This window comes from Schistocerca nitens, chromosome 2 (genome assembly GCF_023898315.1).
Source record: "Schistocerca nitens isolate TAMUIC-IGC-003100 chromosome 2, iqSchNite1.1, whole genome shotgun sequence".
Lineage (NCBI taxonomy): Eukaryota > Metazoa > Arthropoda > Insecta > Orthoptera > Acrididae > Schistocerca > Schistocerca nitens.
The window spans coordinates 367,426,333-367,441,980 of NC_064615.1; the positions used below are offsets into that span (position 1 = coordinate 367,426,333).

A 15,648-nucleotide genomic window follows, 5' to 3' on the forward strand; every position below is an offset into this window, starting at 1 on the left:
ATAAGCGCTTTCTGCAGGCAGCACTCACCACTGATGAGAAGAATATTAAAGGCACCGAATAAAAAGCGAAATAACTTCATCGAACTCTGCTTATGAACAGCCGGCAGTGCCTCAGTTTCCGTATGTGGTTTCTCAGGGTTAAGAGAAGGCGAATGCACTAAACAAAATAACATCGGGAAAGCAAGCACCAACTCATAATGAAAATATTGAAGAATATATTGCAAGCAAAACTTCCAGAAGACGAATACTGAAGACGCCACAGACAAAAGAATTATTCTATGCAGCAACGATCATCTAGGAAGCGTGAATTGCATGTGCCGCTCCACCACACAACTTCTTTTGATACTGTTTTACTTATTCTAAATTTTCATTACCTGATCGTCTCTAGAATACTGTGTGATTATCACGTGGTTTCCTCCTTCCAACAGCGATAGTGGTAAGTAAATCGACTACAAAATCTTTCAAAGTAGGTCAGACACCAAAAAAAAAAAAAAAATCGGAGCTGCGTGTAGCTCATGTCATTCTGCTTCAAAGGTAATTCAGCGGCTGGGAGTAGTGGCGTACTCCTGTAATCCAAGCTTCCGGGAGGCCGTTGTGTGGGAGAGATCTGGAAACAACTACAGATTCGGCCGTTTCGCGAGCTCAGGAACGGCCGCGGTACCTTCATCGAGCTCTGCAGATCAACAGATGACGGTGTGGAAATTTCGGCAAGCGGTGGCTAAGGGTTAAGAGAAGCCGAACGCACTAAACACAAGAACGTCGGGAAACCGAAGCACGTAACTATAAGATTGCGGAATGCAGTGCAAAAGCAAAACTTCGAGAAGACCAACTCTGAAGCCATCGGCGCGCTAGGAGTTACTCCGCGCAGCAGCGATCATCTAGGAAGAGCGAGACGGGGGTGTCGCTCGACCACACAACAAATTTTTACTTAATCCAAATTTGCAATACCGGTTCGTCACTAGAATACTGCGCCTTGGTTCTTCCAAAAGCGATAGTAATAAGCACGTCGACTACAGCGTCATTTAGGGTAGTGAGTCAGACATGGAGAGGATAAAGGGCGGGTGGAATGTGCAACGACAGGGGGCATTGCAGGGCGGGCGCCGACTCCTTGCGCTGTGGCGCCGGCGCCGGCCTGGAGGGGCTGGGGCTGCTGGTGCCTCCATGTAGAGCTGCCGCCGAGCCCAGGCGCCGTGCCGTGCCGCTAACGAAGCGATCGCCTTTGGTGACATCTTTTGCAATAACGACTGCGCGAATCGACGGTATCTCGTAAGGAAAGAAAGAGCAGCAGATGCTGCTGAGGACTCTCCCTCGAGCGTTTCCGATGACTTCTTGAGCTCTTATTCGACATGGCATTCAGGCAGTCAAGGGTGCTGTCGATTGTTTCACACGAATGCGAAATACCGGCATTGTGATTTTTACGCCACAATGGCGATCGTCCTACAAGTTGTATCACATGTGGAGGGCAGAGCGTAGCAGTTTCCGTGGTGTAGCGGTTATAACGTCTGCCTAACACGCACAAGGTCCCCGGTTCGATTGCGGGCGGAAACACGTTTTCGTCGCACTCAGCAAGACACTTGCTACGATCTCTACTGTGACCATTTAAATCAACTTCAAACGTTCCACCAGCAGGGTGCACATGGCTCAAATGAAACTGTTTCAGAACTGGTTGTCGGATTTAGCGCTGACTTGGAGGCCTGGAAATGCGCGAAACAGCCGCCGCCATGCGGTTTGTTAGCACACCGTTGTACAAAACGCAAGGGCTCGTCCGGGATTTGAACCCGGAACACAACAATTTTAATCCGCTTATCGGATTTCATTTCCGGGATGACCTCACGGATGCGTATGCAGAGACAATCAATGTCATATTCTAGATGGATAGGGCGTCATTTTACTGTCAAATACTGTTGCTCTCTTATTGCACCGGTATTTGGTAACTGAGAACGCCCCTAGCTCCATTATGGCTGGCAAAATTTACAACCCGGTTCTTCAGGGCTACTTCAGGTGCGCTTCCTACTGGCTATCCTGAGCTCGCGCTACTCGCCTTGTCACGGCTGTGTCAAAGTGTGAAGGTAACTAATAATGAGAAACTCTTAGCCACGCTCAGTCTTACGTCCCACCCATTGGTTGTTGCCGTCGCTAGTAAGATGAAGGTAGACTGTCGCACAATCAAGCTGAATCTCCACTCACGGTGCACATATTCCGCAAAGACAACCTTGTTTTCCGTTGCAAGAAAAATTACCGTCTGCCTTTCTACCGAATTCCACCTACGTACTTTACTGGTGCCGGATTCTTGTTATATCCACGTGATATAACAGGCGTCTTACTCTTCATTGAGGAGCTGCAACCGGGACTGAGTTCCACCTACTCTTCAGCACGGTCAAAATGGCAGGGCTCGTCTGGGATTTGAACCCGGGACCTCCCGCACCCAAAGCAGGAATCATACCCCTAGACCAACGAGCCACCTGCCCGCACCACTCAAGCTAATCACAAGTAGTGCATCTCCCAGGGAACACAAACTTTCACGTGAATTCGCAAGATAAGCGCTTTCTGCAGGCAGCACTCACCACTGATGAGAAGAATATTAAAGGCACCGAATAAAAAGCGAAATAACTTCATCGAACTCTGCTTATGAACAGCCGGCAGTGCCTCAGTTTCCGTATGTGGTTTCTCAGGGTTAAGAGAAGGCGAATGCACTAAACAAAATAACATCGGGAAAGCAAGCACCAACTCATAATGAAAATATTGAAGAATATATTGCAAGCAAAACTTCCAGAAGACGAATACTGAAGACGCCACAGACAAAAGAATTATTCTATGCAGCAACGATCATCTAGGAAGCGTGAATTGCATGTGCCGCTCCACCACACAACTTCTTTTGATACTGTTTTACTTATTCTAAATTTTCATTACCTGATCGTCTCTAGAATACTGTGTGATTATCACGTGGTTTCCTCCTTCCAACAGCGATAGTGGTAACTAAATCGACTACAAAATCTTTCAAAGTAGGTCAGACACCAAAAAAAAAAAAAAAAATCGGAGCTGCGTGTAGCTCATGTCATTCTGCTTCAAAGGTAATTCAGCGGCTGGGAGTAGTGGCGTACTCCTGTAATCCAAGCTTCCGGGAGGCCGTTGTGTGGGAGAGATCTGGAAACAACTACAGATTCGGCCGTTTCGCGAGCTCAGGAACGGCCGCGGTACCTTCATCGAGCTCTGCAGATCAACAGATGACGGTGTGGAAATTTCGGCAAGCGGTGGCTAAGGGTTAAGAGAAGCCGAACGCACTAAACACAAGAACGTCGGGAAACCGAAGCACGTAACTATAAGATTGCGGAATGCAGTGCAAAAGCAAAACTTCGAGAAGACCAACTCTGAAGCCATCGGCGCGCTAGGAGTTACTCCGCGCAGCAGCGATCATCTAGGAAGAGCGAGACGGGGGTGTCGCTCGACCACACAACAAATTTTTACTTAATCCAAATTTGCAATACCGGTTCGTCACTAGAATACTGCGCCTTGGTTCTTCCAAAAGCGATAGTAATAAGCACGTCGACTACAGCGTCATTTAGGGTAGTGAGTCAGACATGGAGAGGATAAAGGGCGGGTGGAATGTGCAACGACAGGGGGCATTGCAGGGCGGGCGCCGACTCCTTGCGCTGTGGCGCCGGCGGCGGCCTGGAGGGGCTGGGGCTGCTGGTGCCTCCATGTAGAGCTGCCGCCGAGCCCAGGCGCCGTGCCGTGCCGCTAACGAAGCGATCGCCTTTGGTGACATCTTTTGCAATAACGACTGCGCGAATCGACGGTATCTCGTAAGGAAAGAAAGAGCAGCAGATGCTGCTGAGGACTCTCCCTCGAGCGTTTCCGATGACTTCTTGAGCTCTTATTCGACATGGCATTCAGGCAGTCAAGGGTGCTGTCGATTGTTTCACACGAATGCGAAATACCGGCATTGTGATTTTTACGCCACAATGGCGATCGTCCTACAAGTTGTATCACATGTGGAGGGCAGAGCGTAGCAGTTTCCGTGGTGTAGCGGTTATAACGTCTGCCTAACACGCACAAGGTCCCCGGTTCGATTGCGGGCGGAAACACGTTTTCGTCGCACTCAGCAAGACACTTGCTACGATCTCTACTGTGACCATTTAAATCAACTTCAAACGTTCCACCAGCAGGGTGCACATGGCTCAAATGAAACTGTTTCAGAACTGGTTGTCGGATTTAGCGCTGACTTGGAGGCCTGGAAATGCGCGAAACAGCCGCCGCCATGCGGTTTGTTAGCACACCGTTGTACAAAACGCAAGGGCTCGTCCGGGATTTGAACCCGGGACCTCCTGCACCCGAAGCAGGAATCATACCCCTAGACCAACGAGCCTGTTCGTTCCGAAAACACACTGCATGTGAATGACGCCACCGAGGATGGTCTCACCATGTACGGCTGCAGCTCACCCAGCGTTCTCTCTGGCTGTCGCGGTTGGATTGTTTTCATCGACTTCTTGTACTATAGGAACCTCACGAATCGGAGAGAGCTCGTAGCCGATGCCCTTGCTAACACAGAAGAAAAACTGTTGCTACCACGAGTCTCCGGGTGGCACATCAGACGATCCGTCGTTTCCGTGGTGTAGCGGTTATCACGTCTGCTTTACACGCAGAAGGTCCCCGGTTCGATCCCGGGCGGGAACACAACAATTTTAATCCGCTTATCGGATTTCATTTCCGGGATGACCTCACGGATGCGTATGCAGAGACAATCAATGTCATATTCTAGATGGATAGGGCGTCATTTTACTGTCAAATACTGTTGCTCTCTTATTGCACCGGTATTTGGTAACTGAGAACGCCCCTAGCTCCATTATGGCTGGCAAAATTTACAACCCGGTTCTTCAGGGCTACTTCAGGTGCGCTTCCTACTGGCTATCCTGAGCTCGCGCTACTCGCCTTGTCACGGCTGTGTCAAAGTGTGAAGGTAACTAATAATGAGAAACTCTTAGCCACGCTCAGTCTTACGTCCCACCCATTGGTTGTTGCCGTCGCTAGTAAGATGAAGGTAGACTGTCGCACAATCAAGCTGAATCTCCACTCACGGTGCACATATTCCGCAAAGACAACCTTGTTTTCCGTTGCAAGAAAAATTACCGTCTGCCTTTCTACCGAATTCCACCTACGTACTTTACTGGTGCCGGATTCTTGTTATATCCACGTGATATAACAGGCGTCTTACTCTTCATTGAGGAGCTGCAACCGGGACTGAGTTCCACCTACTCTTCAGCACGGTCAAAATGGCAGGGCTCGTCCGGGATTTGAACCCGGGACCTCCTGCACCCAAAGCAGGAATCATACCCCTAGACCAACGAGCCACCTGCCCGCACCACTCAAGCTAATCACAAGTAGTGCATCTCCCAGGGAACACAAACTTTCACGTGAATTCGCAAGATAAGCGCTTTCTGCAGGCAGCACTCACCACTGATGAGAAGAATATTAAAGGCACCGAATAAAAAGCGAAATAACTTCATCGAACTCTGCTTATGAACAGCCGGCAGTGCCTCAGTTTCCGTATGTGGTTTCTCAGGGTTAAGAGAAGGCGAATGCACTAAACAAAATAACATCGGGAAAGCAAGCACCAACTCATAATGAAAATATTGAAGAATATATTGCAAGCAAAACTTCCAGAAGACGAATACTGAAGACGCCACAGACAAAAGAATTATTCTATGCAGCAACGATCATCTAGGAAGCGTGAATTGCATGTGCCGCTCCACCACACAACTTCTTTTGATACTGTTTTACTTATTCTAAATTTTCATTACCTGATCGTCTCTAGAATACTGTGTGATTATCACGTGGTTTCCTCCTTCCAACAGCGATAGTGGTAAGTAAATCGACTACAAAATCTTTCAAAGTAGGTCAGACACCAAAAAAAAAAAAAAAATCGGAGCTGCGTGTAGCTCATGTCATTCTGCTTCAAAGGTAATTCAGCGGCTGGGAGTAGTGGCGTACTCCTGTAATCCAAGCTTCCGGGAGGCCGTTGTGTGGGAGAGATCTGGAAACAACTACAGATTCGGCCGTTTCGCGAGCTCAGGAACGGCCGCGGTACCTTCATCGAGCTCTGCAGATCAACAGATGACGGTGTGGAAATTTCGGCAAGCGGTGGCTAAGGGTTAAGAGAAGCCGAACGCACTAAACACAAGAACGTCGGGAAACCGAAGCACGTAACTATAAGATTGCGGAATGCAGTGCAAAAGCAAAACTTCGAGAAGACCAACTCTGAAGCCATCGGCGCGCTAGGAGTTACTCCGCGCAGCAGCGATCATCTAGGAAGAGCGAGACGGGGGTGTCGCTCGACCACACAACAAATTTTTACTTAATCCAAATTTGCAATACCGGTTCGTCACTAGAATACTGCGCCTTGGTTCTTCCAAAAGCGATAGTAATAAGCACGTCGACTACAGCGTCATTTAGGGTAGTGAGTCAGACATGGAGAGGATAAAGGGCGGGTGGAATGTGCAACGACAGGGGGCATTGCAGGGCGGGCGCCGACTCCTTGCGCTGTGGCGCCGGCGGCGGCCTGGAGGGGCTGGGGCTGCTGGTGCCTCCATGTAGAGCTGCCGCCGAGCCCAGGCGCCGTGCCGTGCCGCTAACGAAGCGATCGCCTTTGGTGACATCTTTTGCAATAACGACTGCGCGAATCGACGGTATCTCGTAAGGAAAGAAAGAGCAGCAGATGCTGCTGAGGACTCTCCCTCGAGCGTTTCCGATGACTTCTTGAGCTCTTATTCGACATGGCATTCAGGCAGTCAAGGGTGCTGTCGATTGTTTCACACGAATGCGAAATACCGGCATTGTGATTTTTACGCCACAATGGCGATCGTCCTACAAGTTGTATCACATGTGGAGGGCAGAGCGTAGCAGTTTCCGTGGTGTAGCGGTTATAACGTCTGCCTAACACGCACAAGGTCCCCGGTTCGATTGCGGGCGGAAACACGTTTTCGTCGCACTCAGCAAGACACTTGCTACGATCTCTACTGTGACCATTTAAATCAACTTCAAACGTTCCACCAGCAGGGTGCACATGGCTCAAATGAAACTGTTTCAGAACTGGTTGTCGGATTTAGCGCTGACTTGGAGGCCTGGAAATGCGCGAAACAGCCGCCGCCATGCGGTTTGTTAGCACACCGTTGTACAAAACGCAAGGGCTCGTCCGGGATTTGAACCCGGGACCTCCTGCACCCGAAGCAGGAATCATACCCCTAGACCAACGAGCCTGTTCGTTCCGAAAACACACTGCATGTGAATGACGCCACCGAGGATGGTCTCACCATGTACGGCTGCAGCTCACCCAGCGTTCTCTCTGGCTGTCGCGGTTGGATTGTTTTCATCGACTTCTTGTACTGCCGCCGAGCCCAGGCGCCGTGCCGCTAACGAAGCGATCGCCTTTGGTGACATGTTTTGCAATAACGACTGCGCGAATCGACGGTATCTCGTAAGGAAAGAAAGAGCAGCAGATGCTGTTGAGGACTCTCCCTCGAGCGTTTCCGATGACTTCTTGAGCTCTTATTCGACATGGCATTCAGGCAGTCAAGGGTGCTGTCGATTGTTTCACACGAATGCGAAATACCGGCATTGTGATTTTTACGCCACAATGGCGATCGTCCTACAAGTTGTATCACATGTGGAGGGCAGAGCGTAGCAGTTTCCGTGGTGTAGCGGTTATAACGTCTGCCTAACACGCACAAGGTCCCCGGTTCGATTGCGGGCGGAAACACGTTTTCGTCGCACTCAGCAAGACACTTGCTACGATCTCTACTGTGACCATTTAAATCAACTTCAAACGTTCCACCAGCAGGGTGCACATGGCTCAAATGAAACTGTTTCAGAACTGGTTGTCGGATTTAGCGCTGACTTGGAGGCCTGGAAATGCGCGAAACAGCCGCCGCCATGCGGTTTGTTAGCACACCGTTGTACAAAACGCAAGGGCTCGTCCGGGATTTGAACCCGGAACACAACAATTTTAATCCGCTTATCGGATTTCATTTCCGGGATGACCTCACGGATGCGTATGCAGAGACAATCAATGTCATATTCTAGATGGATAGGGCGTCATTTTACTGTCAAATACTGTTGCTCTCTTATTGCACCGGTATTTGGTAACTGAGAACGCCCCTAGCTCCATTATGGCTGGCAAAATTTACAACCCGGTTCTTCAGGGCTACTTCAGGTGCGCTTCCTACTGGCTATCCTGAGCTCGCGCTACTCGCCTTGTCACGGCTGTGTCAAAGTGTGAAGGTAACTAATAATGAGAAACTCTTAGCCACGCTCAGTCTTACGTCCCACCCATTGGTTGTTGCCGTCGCTAGTAAGATGAAGGTAGACTGTCGCACAATCAAGCTGAATCTCCACTCACGGTGCACATATTCCGCAAAGACAACCTTGTTTTCCGTTGCAAGAAAAATTACCGTCTGCCTTTCTACTGAATTCCACCTACGTACTTTACTGGTGCCGGATTCTTGTTATATCCACGTGATATAACAGGCGTCTTACTCTTCATTGAGGAGCTGCAACCGGGACTGAGTTCCACCTACTCTTCAGCACGGTCAAAATGGCAGGGCTCGTCCGGGATTTGAACCCGGGACCTCCTGCACCCAAAGCAGGAATCATACCCCTAGACCAACGAGCCACCTGCCCGCACCACTCAAGCTAATCACAAGTAGTGCATCTCCCAGGGAACACAAACTTTCACGTGAATTCGCAAGATAAGCGCTTTCTGCAGGCAGCACTCACCACTGATGAGAAGAATATTAAAGGCACCGAATAAAAAGCGAAATAACTTCATCGAACTCTGCTTATGAACAGCCGGCAGTGCCTCAGTTTCCGTATGTGGTTTCTCAGGGTTAAGAGAAGGCGAATGCACTAAACAAAATAACATCGGGAAAGCAAGCACCAACTCATAATGAAAATATTGAAGAATATATTGCAAGCAAAACTTCCAGAAGACGAATACTGAAGACGCCACAGACAAAAGAATTATTCTATGCAGCAACGATCATCTAGGAAGCGTGAATTGCATGTGCCGCTCCACCACACAACTTCTTTTGATACTGTTTTACTTATTCTAAATTTTCATTACCTGATCGTCTCTAGAATACTGTGTGATTATCACGTGGTTTCCTCCTTCCAACAGCGATAGTGGTAAGTAAATCGACTACAAAATCTTTCAAAGTAGGTCAGACACCAAAAAAAAAAAAAAAAAATCGGAGCTGCGTGTAGCTCATGTCATTCTGCTTCAAAGGTAATTCAGCGGCTGGGAGTAGTGGCGTACTCCTGTAATCCAAGCTTCCGGGAGGCCGTTGTGTGGGAGAGATCTGGAAACAACTACAGATTCGGCCGTTTCGCGAGCTCAGGAACGGCCGCGGTACCTTCATCGAGCTCTGCAGATCAACAGATGACGGTGTGGAAATTTCGGCAAGCGGTGGCTAAGGGTTAAGAGAAGCCGAACGCACTAAACACAAGAACGTCGGGAAACCGAAGCACGTAACTATAAGATTGCGGAATGCAGTGCAAAAGCAAAACTTCGAGAAGACCAACTCTGAAGCCATCGGCGCGCTAGGAGTTACTCCGCGCAGCAGCGATCATCTAGGAAGAGCGAGACGGGGGTGTCGCTCGACCACACAACAAATTTTTACTTAATCCAAATTTGCAATACCGGTTCGTCACTAGAATACTGCGCCTTGGTTCTTCCAAAAGCGATAGTAATAAGCACGTCGACTACAGCGTCATTTAGGGTAGTGAGTCAGACATGGAGAGGATAAAGGGCGGGTGGAATGTGCAACGACAGGGGGCATTGCAGGGCGGGCGCCGACTCCTTGCGCTGTGGCGCCGGCGGCGGCCTGGAGGGGCTGGGGCTGCTGGTGCCTCCATGTAGAGCTGCCGCCGAGCCCAGGCGCCGTGCCGCTAACGAAGCGATCGCCTTTGGTGACATCTTTTGCAATAACGACTGCGCGAATCGACGGTATCTCGTAAGGAAAGAAAGAGCAGCAGATGCTGCTGAGGACTCTCCCTCGAGCGTTTCCGATGACTTCTTGAGCTCTTATTCGACATGGCATTCAGGCAGTCAAGGGTGCTGTCGATTGTTTCACACGAATGCGAAATACCGGCATTGTGATTTTTACGCCACAATGGCGATCGTCCTACAAGTTGTATCACATGTGGAGGGCAGAGCGTAGCAGTTTCCGTGGTGTAGCGGTTATAACGTCTGCCTAACACGCACAAGGTCCCCGGTTCGATTGCGGGCGGAAACACGTTTTCGTCGCACTCAGCAAGACACTTGCTACGATCTCTACTGTGACCATTTAAATCAACTTCAAACGTTCCACCAGCAGGGTGCACATGGCTCAAATGAAACTGTTTCAGAACTGGTTGTCGGATTTAGCGCTGACTTGGAGGCCTGGAAATGCGCGAAACAGCCGCCGCCATGCGGTTTGTTAGCACACCGTTGTACAAAACGCAAGGGCTCGTCCGGGATTTGAACCCGGGACCTCCTGCACCCGAAGCAGGAATCATACCCCTAGACCAACGAGCCTGTTCGTTCCGAAAACACACTGCATGTGAATGACGCCACCGAGGATGGTCTCACCATGTACGGCTGCAGCTCACCCAGCGTTCTCTCTGGCTGTCGCGGTTGGATTGTTTTCATCGACTTCTTGTACTATAGGAACCTCACGAATCGGAGAGAGCTCGTAGCCGATGCCCTTGCTAACACAGAAGAAAAACTGTTGCTACCACGAGTCTCCGGGTGGCACATCAGACGATCCGTCGTTTCCGTGGTGTAGCGGTTATCACGTCTGCTTTACACGCAGAAGGTCCCCGGTTCGATCCCGGGCGGGAACACAACAATTTTAATCCGCTTATCGGATTTCATTTCCGGGATGACCTCACGGATGCGTATGCAGAGACAATCAATGTCATATTCTAGATGGATAGGGCGTCATTTTACTGTCAAATACTGTTGCTCTCTTATTGCACCGGTATTTGGTAACTGAGAACGCCCCTAGCTCCATTATGGCTGGCAAAATTTACAACCCGGTTCTTCAGGGCTACTTCAGGTGCGCTTCCTACTGGCTATCCTGAGCTCGCGCTACTCGCCTTGTCACGGCTGTGTCAAAGTGTGAAGGTAACTAATAATGAGAAACTCTTAGCCACGCTCAGTCTTACGTCCCACCCATTGGTTGTTGCCGTCGCTAGTAAGATGAAGGTAGACTGTCGCACAATCAAGCTGAATCTCCACTCACGGTGCACATATTCCGCAAAGACAACCTTGTTTTCCGTTGCAAGAAAAATTACCGTCTGCCTTTCTACCGAATTCCACCTACGTACTTTACTGGTGCCGGATTCTTGTTATATCCACGTGATATAACAGGCGTCTTACTCTTCATTGAGGAGCTGCAACCGGGACTGAGTTCCACCTACTCTTCAGCACGGTCAAAATGGCAGGGCTCGTCCGGGATTTGAACCCGGGACCTCCTGCACCCAAAGCAGGAATCATACCCCTAGACCAACGAGCCACCTGCCCGCACCACTCAAGCTAATCACAAGTAGTGCATCTCCCACGGAACACAAACTTTCACGTGAATTCGCAAGATAAGCGCTTTCTGCAGGCAGCACTCACCACTGATGAGAAGAATATTAAAGGCACCGAATAAAAAGCGAAATAACTTCATCGAACTCTGCTTATGAACAGCCGGCAGTGCCTCAGTTTCCGTATGTGGTTTCTCAGGGTTAAGAGAAGGCGAATGCACTAAACAAAATAACATCGGGAAAGCAAGCACCAACTCATAATGAAAATATTGAAGAATATATTGCAAGCAAAACTTCCAGAAGACGAATACTGAAGACGCCACAGACAAAAGAATTATTCTATGCAGCAACGATCATCTAGGAAGCGTGAATTGCATGTGCCGCTCCACCACACAACTTCTTTTGATACTGTTTTACTTATTCTAAATTTTCATTACCTGATCGTCTCTAGAATACTGTGTGATTATCACGTGGTTTCCTCCTTCCAACAGCGATAGTGGTAAGTAAATCGACTACAAAATCTTTCAAAGTAGGTCAGACACCAAAAAAAAAAAAAAATCGGAGCTGCGTGTAGCTCATGTCATTCTGCTTCAAAGGTAATTCAGCGGCTGGGAGTAGTGGCGTACTCCTGTAATCCAAGCTTCCGGGAGGCCGTTGTGTGGGAGAGATCTGGAAACAACTACAGATTCGGCCGTTTCGCGAGCTCAGGAACGGCCGCGGTACCTTCATCGAGCTCTGCAGATCAACAGATGACGGTGTGGAAATTTCGGCAAGCGGTGGCTAAGGGTTAAGAGAAGCCGAACGCACTAAACACAAGAACGTCGGGAAACCGAAGCACGTAACTATAAGATTGCGGAATGCAGTGCAAAAGCAAAACTTCGAGAAGACCAACTCTGAAGCCATCGGCGCGCTAGGAGTTACTCCGCGCAGCAGCGATCATCTAGGAAGAGCGAGACGGGGGTGTCGCTCGACCACACAACAAATTTTTACTTAATCCAAATTTGCAATACCGGTTCGTCACTAGAATACTGCGCCTTGGTTCTTCCAAAAGCGATAGTAATAAGCACGTCGACTACAGCGTCATTTAGGGTAGTGAGTCAGACATGGAGAGGATAAAGGGCGGGTGGAATGTGCAACGACAGGGGGCATTGCAGGGCGGGCGCCGACTCCTTGCGCTGTGGCGCCGGCGGCGGCCTGGAGGGGCTGGGGCTGCTGGTGCCTCCATGTAGAGCTGCCGCCGAGCCCAGGCGCCGTGCCGTGCCGCTAACGAAGCGATCGCCTTTGGTGACATCTTTTGCAATAACGACTGCGCGAATCGACGGTATCTCGTAAGGAAAGAAAGAGCAGCAGATGCTGCTGAGGACTCTCCCTCGAGCGTTTCCGATGACTTCTTGAGCTCTTATTCGACATGGCATTCAGGCAGTCAAGGGTGCTGTCGATTGTTTCACACGAATGCGAAATACCGGCATTGTGATTTTTACGCCACAATGGCGATCGTCCTACAAGTTGTATCACATGTGGAGGGCAGAGCGTAGCAGTTTCCGTGGTGTAGCGGTTATAACGTCTGCCTAACACGCACAAGGTCCCCGGTTCGATTGCGGGCGGAAACACGTTTTCGTCGCACTCAGCAAGACACTTGCTACGATCTCTACTGTGACCATTTAAATCAACTTCAAACGTTCCACCAGCAGGGTGCACATGGCTCAAATGAAACTGTTTCAGAACTGGTTGTCGGATTTAGCGCTGACTTGGAGGCCTGGAAATGCGCGAAACAGCCGCCGCCATGCGGTTTGTTAGCACACCGTTGTACAAAACGCAAGGGCTCGTCCGGGATTTGAACCCGGGACCTCCTGCACCCGAAGCAGGAATCATACCCCTAGACCAACGAGCCTGTTCGTTCCGAAAACACACTGCATGTGAATGACGCCACCGAGGATGGTCTCACCATGTACGGCTGCAGCTCACCCAGCGTTCTCTCTGGCTGTCGCGGTTGGATTGTTTTCATCGACTTCTTGTACTGCCGCCGAGCCCAGGCGCCGTGCCGCTAACGAAGCGATCGCCTTTGGTGACATCTTTTGCAATAACGACTGCGCGAATCGACGGTATCTCGTAAGGAAAGAAAGAGCAGCAGATGCTGCTGAGGACTCTCCCTCGAGCGTTTCCGATGACTTCTTGAGCTCTTATTCGACATGGCATTCAGGCAGTCAAGGGTGCTGTCGATTGTTTCACACGAATGCGAAATACCGGCATTGTGATTTTTACGCCACAATGGCGATCGTCCTACAAGTTGTATCACATGTGGAGGGCAGAGCGTAGCAGTTTCCGTGGTGTAGCGGTTATAACGTCTGCCTAACACGCACAAGGTCCCCGGTTCGATTGCGGGCGGAAACACGTTTTCGTCGCACTCAGCAAGACACTTGCTACGATCTCTACTGTGACCATTTAAATCAACTTCAAACGTTCCACCAGCAGGGTGCACATGGCTCAAATGAAACTGTTTCAGAACTGGTTGTCGGATTTAGCGCTGACTTGGAGGCCTGGAAATGCGCGAAACAGCCGCCGCCATGCGGTTTGTTAGCACACCGTTGTACAAAACGCAAGGGCTCGTCCGGGATTTGAACCCGGGACCTCCTGCACCCGAAGCAGGAATCATACCCCTAGACCAACGAGCCTGTTCGTTCCGAAAACACACTGCATGTGAATGACGCCACCGAGGATGGTCTCACCATGTACGGCTGCAGCTCACCCAGCGTTCTCTCTGGCTGTCGCGGTTGGATTGTTTTCATCGACTTCTTGTACTGCCGCCGAGCCCAGGCGCCGTGCCGCTAACGAAGCGATCGCCTTTGGTGACATCTTTTGCAATAACGACTGCGCGAATCGACGGTATCTCGTAAGGAAAGAAAGAGCAGCAGATGCTGCTGAGGACTCTCCCTCGAGCGTTTCCGATGACTTCTTGAGCTCTTATTCGACATGGCATTCAGGCAGTCAAGGGTGCTGTCGATTGTTTCACACGAATGCGAAATACCGGCATTGTGATTTTTACGCCACAATGGCGATCGTCCTACAAGTTGTATCACATGTGGAGGGCAGAGCGTAGCAGTTTCCGTGGTGTAGCGGTTATAACGTCTGCCTAACACGCACAAGGTCCCCGGTTCGATTGCGGGCGGAAACACGTTTTCGTCGCACTCAGCAAGACACTTGCTACGATCTCTACTGTGACCATTTAAATCAACTTCAAACGTTCCACCAGCAGGGTGCACATGGCTCAAATGAAACTGTTTCAGAACTGGTTGTCGGATTTAGCGCTGACTTGGAGGCCTGGAAATGCGCGAAACAGCCGCCGCCATGCGGTTTGTTAGCACACCGTTGTACAAAACGCAAGGGCTCGTCCGGGATTTGAACCCGGGACCTCCTGCACCCGAAGCAGGAATCATACCCCTAGACCAACGAGCCTGTTCGTTCCGAAAACACACTGCATGTGAATGACGCCACCGAGGATGGTCTCACCATGTACGGCTGCAGCTCACCCAGCGTTCTCTCTGGCTGTCGCGGTTGGATTGTTTTCATCGACTTCTTGTACTGCCGCCGAGCCCAGGCGCCGTGCCGCTAACGAAGCGATCGCCTTTGGTGACATCTTTTGCAATAACGACTGCGCGAATCGACGGTATCTCGTAAGGAAAGAAAGAGCAGCAGATGCTGCTGAGGACTCTCCCTCGAGCGTTTCCGATGACTTCTTGAGCTCTTATTCGACATGGCATTCAGGCAGTCAAGGGTGCTGTCGATTGTTTCACACGAATGCGAAATACCGGCATTGTGATTTTTACGCCACAATGGCGATCGTCCTACAAGTTGTATCACATGTGGAGGGCAGAGCGTAGCAGTTTCCGTGGTGTAGCGGTTATAACGTCTGCCTAACACGCACAAGGTCCCCGGTTCGATTGCGGGCGGAAACACGTTTTCGTCGCACTCAGCAAGACACTTGCTACGATCTCTACTGTGACCATTTAAATCAACTTCAAACGTTCCACCAGCAGGGTGCACATGGCTCAAATGAAACTGTTTCAGAACTGGTTGTCGGATTTAGCG

General features: G+C 50.1%; 12 non-coding genes across 12 annotated transcripts; 2 read left to right on the forward strand and 10 right to left on the reverse strand.

Annotated features, from left to right (window-relative positions):
* Nucleotides 1-2,388: 2,388 nt before the first annotated feature.
* Nucleotides 2,389-2,460, reverse strand: Trnap-ugg (transfer RNA proline (anticodon UGG)). Its single transcript has one exon. It is a non-coding gene; the product is annotated as a tRNA-Pro (tRNA).
* A 1,834-nt stretch (nt 2,461-4,294) lies between these two features.
* On the reverse strand, nt 4,295-4,366 carry Trnap-cgg (transfer RNA proline (anticodon CGG)). The gene has a single exon. It is a non-coding gene; the product is annotated as a tRNA-Pro (tRNA).
* Nucleotides 4,367-4,601: 235 nt separating this feature from the next.
* Trnav-uac (transfer RNA valine (anticodon UAC)) lies at nt 4,602-4,674 on the forward strand. Its single transcript has one exon. It is a non-coding gene; the product is annotated as a tRNA-Val (tRNA).
* Nucleotides 4,675-5,276: 602 nt separating this feature from the next.
* Trnap-ugg (transfer RNA proline (anticodon UGG)) lies at nt 5,277-5,348 on the reverse strand. The gene has a single exon. It is a non-coding gene; the product is annotated as a tRNA-Pro (tRNA).
* A 1,833-nt stretch (nt 5,349-7,181) lies between these two features.
* Trnap-cgg (transfer RNA proline (anticodon CGG)) lies at nt 7,182-7,253 on the reverse strand. Its single transcript has one exon. It is a non-coding gene; the product is annotated as a tRNA-Pro (tRNA).
* A 1,340-nt stretch (nt 7,254-8,593) lies between these two features.
* On the reverse strand, nt 8,594-8,665 carry Trnap-ugg (transfer RNA proline (anticodon UGG)). Its single transcript has one exon. It is a non-coding gene; the product is annotated as a tRNA-Pro (tRNA).
* Nucleotides 8,666-10,495: 1,830 nt separating this feature from the next.
* Trnap-cgg (transfer RNA proline (anticodon CGG)) lies at nt 10,496-10,567 on the reverse strand. The gene has a single exon. It is a non-coding gene; the product is annotated as a tRNA-Pro (tRNA).
* A 235-nt stretch (nt 10,568-10,802) lies between these two features.
* Trnav-uac (transfer RNA valine (anticodon UAC)) lies at nt 10,803-10,875 on the forward strand. The gene has a single exon. It is a non-coding gene; the product is annotated as a tRNA-Val (tRNA).
* Nucleotides 10,876-11,477: 602 nt separating this feature from the next.
* On the reverse strand, nt 11,478-11,549 carry Trnap-ugg (transfer RNA proline (anticodon UGG)). Its single transcript has one exon. It is a non-coding gene; the product is annotated as a tRNA-Pro (tRNA).
* Nucleotides 11,550-13,381: 1,832 nt separating this feature from the next.
* Nucleotides 13,382-13,453, reverse strand: Trnap-cgg (transfer RNA proline (anticodon CGG)). The gene has a single exon. It is a non-coding gene; the product is annotated as a tRNA-Pro (tRNA).
* A 709-nt stretch (nt 13,454-14,162) lies between these two features.
* Trnap-cgg (transfer RNA proline (anticodon CGG)) lies at nt 14,163-14,234 on the reverse strand. Its single transcript has one exon. It is a non-coding gene; the product is annotated as a tRNA-Pro (tRNA).
* Nucleotides 14,235-14,943: 709 nt separating this feature from the next.
* Nucleotides 14,944-15,015, reverse strand: Trnap-cgg (transfer RNA proline (anticodon CGG)). Its single transcript has one exon. It is a non-coding gene; the product is annotated as a tRNA-Pro (tRNA).
* Between the last annotated feature and the right edge of the window lie 633 nt (nt 15,016-15,648).